Source organism: Ursus americanus, chromosome 9 (genome assembly GCF_024610735.1).
Source record: "Ursus americanus isolate L20-20 chromosome 9, mUrsAme1.1.p, whole genome shotgun sequence".
Lineage (NCBI taxonomy): Eukaryota > Metazoa > Chordata > Mammalia > Carnivora > Ursidae > Ursus > Ursus americanus.
In genome coordinates, this window is record NC_142135.1 from 1,249,754 (window position 1) to 1,255,753 (window position 6,000).

Here is a 6,000-nt window from a genome sequence, read left to right on the forward strand (position 1 = left end):
CGGGACAAGGGTGGGAGTCCCAGATCACTGGCTTTGCTCCTGGGTGAGAGCTCTAGGGGCCCAGGGGAAGCAGCGCCCCACCTCTCTGGGCAAGGTACGTGTCTGCGACCAGCCGTGAGGCCCCCAGTATAGGGGCTTCCCTGGCCCCAGAGCCTGCCTCCCTGAAGCCTCATCTCCGGCCTCTTCTCCTCCCTGGTGGTGGGCTGAGGAGGCTGCTGGAGGAGGAAGAAGTCAGAGGTCACAGCAGCCAGGGAGTATGTGACAGTCACTGTGGAGAGGGGCCCCTGGGCAGAGCGCTCTTCCTGCCCAGTCCTGTTGGGGAGGCCAGGCTGGCCTCCTGGGTCCCCAGATTGAACTAGACCCTCCCCTCACCCTCCTGGCTGTTGTGGGTGTCCATGTGCTGGGTGCTGTGGGCAAAGTGAGGGGGCGGAGGAGTGGGGGTGTGTGTGCCAAGGCCTTGGGGGTAGTGGGGGATCCCCAGAGGGGTGGCCTCCTACCAGGCCCTGGAGGAGATGTTGGCAGTGTCTTTTGGGGAGAACACTCTGGGCGGGAGGGGCCTGAGGGGAGCAGGCGTGGCGGGTGCTGCGGGCAGCTGGGATCAGACAGCAGATGGTCTTGGGGCCTCATCCTGGGTCTCCTCCTGAGCCCCTTGTGGCTGTGACGGGACATCGCAAGCGAGACTCCTGGAAAGGGAGCGCAGCTTGGGGTTACCTGATTATCTGAGTGGTGGGGGTCGGGGACACAGGGGGACATACCTGGAGGCAAATGACTGGTGTGGGGGCTGAGAGCCCAGAAGGGGCATCTGGGAAGGGCTCTGCAGTGAGGCCTTCTTTTATTTTTTATTTTTTTAAAAGATTTGATTTTATTTATTCGACAGAGATAGAGACAGCCAGCGAGAGAGGGAACACAAGCAGGGGGAGTGGGAGAGGAAGAAGCAGGCTCACAGCGGAGGAGCCTGATGTGGGGCTCGATCCCATAACGCCGGGATCACGCCCTGAGCCGAAGGCAGATGCTTAACCGCTGTGCCACCCAGGCGCCCCGAGGCCTTCTTTTAAAAACCACTTGCACCAACACATTTTTATTAAAACAAATAGAATTTAATTCCAACCCACGTTTACTCTGTTTTCAGCTCAATAAGTTTTACCAATCAAATCCATTTGACCACAGTGGAGTATATTTATCACAGATAACACATTTTGGTGAGGGGGGTACGCAGGGGGGCTCCAAAGCTGAGAGGGGCTGCAGGAGGGAGGGAGGGAGGGGGGCCAAGGCTGCAGCCAAGTCTTCTGGCTATAGGTTTCCAGCCCTCCCGGATGGTCTCCATCCATAGAGTGGTGGGTGGGTCCTGCGCCCGGCTTCCTCAGAGGCTCCCCACTGCAGTGCCCAGCCCACCCCAGGAGCAGTCCAACGTGCCCTCAGTGGCAGGCCCAGAGATGCTACCGCCTACTTAGCTGGGGACACCTGGCATCGGGCCAGGCATGCAGGAGGCCAGTCCTTGGGGTGGAGGTGGGAGGGGGCGGTTCAGGTTGGGAAAGGGGCGGTAACTTGCTGGAAGTGGGCATCCATGGATAAGGGGGCATTCCCAAGTCCAGCAGCTAGGGATCTGCCCAGAATTTGCCCTTGGGGGTATGGAGGGGGATGCGCAGAGACCAGGCTGACCACAGGGCTAAATCACGAGGGCCTGGGAAGGTGCAGGGACTGAGGCCAAAAAGGGAAGGCTTCCAGGGGAGGTGGCATCTGAAATGACTTCACAGGTGACCCACAGCCAGGGCAGAGAAGCCAGAGGCCAGAAGCCTCCCCTGGATGGAGAAGGCAGAGCCCTGGCTGGGTGACCGCAGAGCAGAGCCCCCCTCCCTGGTTTCTGACCTCGCCTTTGCCTGCCTCGCCTTCCCTCCCTGCGGAGGGAACTGGAGCTTCGGGGTTGGGTTTCAGGCCACTCTGCTGGCCATGAGTAATGCAGCTGGCCGAGATTGGAAAGTGACCTCAGCCCAGGGTTGGGGGGCACCCCCAGAGCCTCCTTCCTGCCCTAGCCTTCCTGCTGCTAACCCAGACACTGGGGTTCTCTGCACCAGCCCTGCCTGGGGATCCAGCTGGTTGCGCACGTATGCCGTGGCCTCCCTCAGCCACCAAGCCAGGTGCCCCCCAGGCTACATGTATGTGGCCAGGACCACTGCAGCTAAGGCTGCTGGGCGAGCCTGGGGAGGGCAACGTGGGGGTGGGGCGCCCTGCTTTGCACGGAGAGGTAGAAGCCTCCCCAGTGGGGCCACAGCTGGTCCCCCAGACAAGCAGGAGGAGCTGGGCCTGCCAGGCTCTGTTAGGGCCGCACATCAGCAGGAGACTTTCCAACCTGAGGACTAAGAGAAGAGCGTAAAAGCTAGGGGTGGGGGCAGGCCACACACTAAGAAGGGAATGAGGGAGGCACCAGAGGACAGCAGAGTGGCCCTTCACGGCCAATTTGCAACCGGAAAGCATGCAAATTCCGTGAAGGCCTGTCTTCCTTGTGTCTTTTCTGAAGAAGTGGGTGAACAGGAAAGGTGACCGGAAGCCAGGAAGGAGAGACATAGCTTCCAGGAAAAGGGACTCCAGTGCAGGACAGAGGCCCAGGGAAGCAGCCACAGGACAGGGACCGGGGTCATCCCAGGGCAGGGGACAGATTGCAGGCAGTAAGTCCCACGAAAGCCCACGGGAGTTGCGGACACCACGTGTGGGATGAGCCGCTTCCAGCAAGGACACAGATGAGTAAGTGAACGTCACGGATGGGGAGGGTGCCGGGGCGCGGGGTCACTCAAGGACCAGGACCACGACGTGGCGGGGTGCCGCTGGCACAGTGCCGGCCGACCGGAGAGGGTGCTCTGACCACGGTGGAGGGCTAGGGGCTGGGACCCCTCTTCTGTGGGAAGAAGGCAGCTGGGAATGAGCACGGCTGGAAAACCAAGGAAGAGCCGCATTCACAGACTGCTCAGGAATACGGAGAAAACGCCCGTGAAGCCAGACACGGAAAGACACGGGGAACCTGAAACGCACGTTGCGAAGTGAGAGAAGCCAGTCTGGAAAGGCTCCACCGTGTGTGACTCCCAGTCTCCGACGTTCCGGAAAAGGCAGAACCCTGGAGACCGACGAGTGGTTGCAGGGGCTGGGGGGCGGGAGGGACAGTCAGAGCACAGAGGGCCTAGGGCAGTGAGACTGCCCCGTACGACGGTCTGCTGGTGGATACACGTCGTTCCACGTCTGTCCAAACCCACAGAAGGTCCGGCACCTGGAGTGAGTCCTGAGGTCAACTAGATGCTGGGTGATGAGGCTTCATGACGTGTGCCCGCGTGGGTCCATCAACTGTGACGAAGGCGTCACACTGAAGTTGTTGGGAAGGGAGTGAAGGGGTATATGGAAACCGTATTTCCCACTCATGTCTCTGTAAATATAGAACTGCTCTAAAAATGTCAATTCTCTAGCAGAGGAACCAGCAAGTGGATGTGGGGGCAGGGATATCCCATTGGACCGGGAAGGGGCTCCCTGGGGGCTTGGGATCCACTTCCCTCAGAGGGACCTGACCTGCCTTCCAGTCCCCAAGTCCCAGGTGGGGAAACTGGTCTCCTTCTCTCTTGCCCCCCCCTCCCCTGACCAGCAGGGCGGTAGTTCATTCCTGACCCTGACCGCAGGGGGCACTAATCAGGTGCAGGGTCTTCGGCAAGGCTGCCCTGCCCATACCTGAGCCTGCCTTCCGCCGACTCGCAGCTTCCCTGCCCGGGATGCACTTCACACCCTGTCCGTAACCCTGGAGGGGTTTCCACAGACAGAGGAAGGGGAACTGACCACCCTGACCCCCTAGGGGCTCGGACAAGCCTGAGCTGTGGGGCCGGCCCGGAGGCCCGCCCTCTCCCCGGTCCATCTCCACAGGACCTCGGCACCCCTCCTCACTCAGGCTGACACAGGCCTCTCCGCCAGCTGTCTCCACAGCCCAGTGTTGGAGGCGGGCAGCCTGGTCTCCTCTGCGCCCTCCCTGCCCCAGGTGGTGGGGCATGGCGCACTGTCTCTGCGGGGCCTGCGGCCCTCCTCAGCCCTCCTCCCCCTGGCACGCTAGCTGCGCTGGGCTCTGGGGAGGTATGCTGCCGTCTCTCCCCAACCCTGAGTGGCTCCCAGTGAGCTTGTGCTCCGACATCTCCTGGGCCGCCATCATCTTGAACCCCATCCTCCGCCTGAGTCAGACCCCTGGCCTGTGGACAAAGCCATCCCCCAGTGGTGAGCAAGGGCACGGCTGCTGACGGGGGCCGTCGTGAAGGTGGGGTGCAGTGCTGAAACCCAGCTGCTCCCTCTCCTGTTCCCACAGCCTCTCCTGGGAGACCCCGGCCCCCAACAGACTGGCAGGCCCAAGGTCAGCGGTCTTGGTATTGACAGCTTCCCTCTACCCCAGGGCTGGTGTGGGGGGAGGGACAGATTCGGCTCAATAAAGCCCATCTTGTGAGACAATAAATTTGGCCATTGACCCAGCAAGCAGACATCGATAAATGAATGGTTAATATAAACATTGTCCTTCTCAAATTAATCCGGGCCGCAGGGGCGGGGCACAGGGCACGTGGGAGGTTGAAACACGAGGAGGGAGCAGGACAGGACCAGGTGTCTCCACAGGGTCAGGGCTGCCCTTCCTCCGCCCCCAAGCAGCAGCGTCCCGGCAGGTGCAGGCCCGGTGCTCTGAGGCAGCCAGGTTTCGCAAATAAAAACCCAAGAGGCCCAGTTGTCTCTAGATTTCAGATCAACAGCAAAACATCTTTATTTTAACTATTTCCTGTGCTCCATGCGGAGAATCCTAATACTAACACTCATTGCCCCTGGGTGACATGTGCTTTAGCTGGGGACCCTGACAAGGGAGTCCTGTGACTGCTGAGCCTGACAGGGTCCCCACCCCCCTCCCGAAGCGCTGACCAACAGTCCACTGAGCACTGGGAGCCCAGCCAGGGCAGGGGCTCCCGAGAAACGTGGGCCTGGAGGGCCACTGTCATCATCGTGGTGCAGCACCGCTGTGACCTGACTCCCTTCCACGGCCCTCGTCGGTGTGGCCCCTGCTTCCCCACCCAGACGGAGGAGGGGATGCACTGGGGACCGCCTCCCAGGCTGGTGCTGGACACTGGCTACCTGTGAGGTGAGTGGCCCCTCTGCAGTGGGGCCTTGGGTAGCTCAGGGGCTCAGCACCCTCCCCCTCGCCTCCCTGGCCTGCAGCTCCTAGTCTGAGTCCGGATGCCACCCAGCAAGAGCCCCACAGATAAATACACTGTGTTGTATAAATAAAGCACAGCCTGCGGGGCAGTCCTGACCCGGGGCAGCCGCTGTGCCCGGCCACACCACCTCCCGTGCCCACGGCTTGCCCGCAGCCTCTGGGAAGAGTGAAGGAGCTGCCAGAAACTCTCCCTGGCCCCTTCTCCCTGGCCGGCACCCCACAGCCAGCAGCGGCTGAGCCCAATGAGGCCAGTGGCTGGATCCTGTCCCAGGCCTCCTGGGGTCCGGCCAGCCTGCTATGCACCCTCTAGCCCGGCTAACGGGCAAACTGAGGCCCAGAGCCCAGCCGGGTCAGCCCCAGGCCCCCTCCGCTGGGTGGGCCATGAGGGCTGAGGTTGCCAAGCAGCCTGACCCTGGCTCCCGAGGGCCCAGGCAGCTGCTCTTGCGCCAGCCGTGCTGCTGGGGGATGGCCCTGCTGCCGCCCCTCCAGGCATGTTCCCTGAGTCCTAAATGACATCCTGCCCAAACAGTCCTCTTGGAGGCCCATGGGGGTGGGGGGGAAACTGCATTCAGAGACCCCCAGCCCAGACCAAGGTGGAGGAGCCTGCAGACCCCAGGGTCCATGATTGATGGAGACCTGGGGGGTGCAGCCCGCCCGAAGCTGGACAGATGGAGAAGCAGCTGTCAGCACCTAATGGGCCCTTGACAAATAGGATGGGGGGGGTGCAGAGGGAGCTTCTTATCTGTCCCTGCCCCCAGCGGGGCCCCAAGGGCAGGGCAGTTCCCACCGGG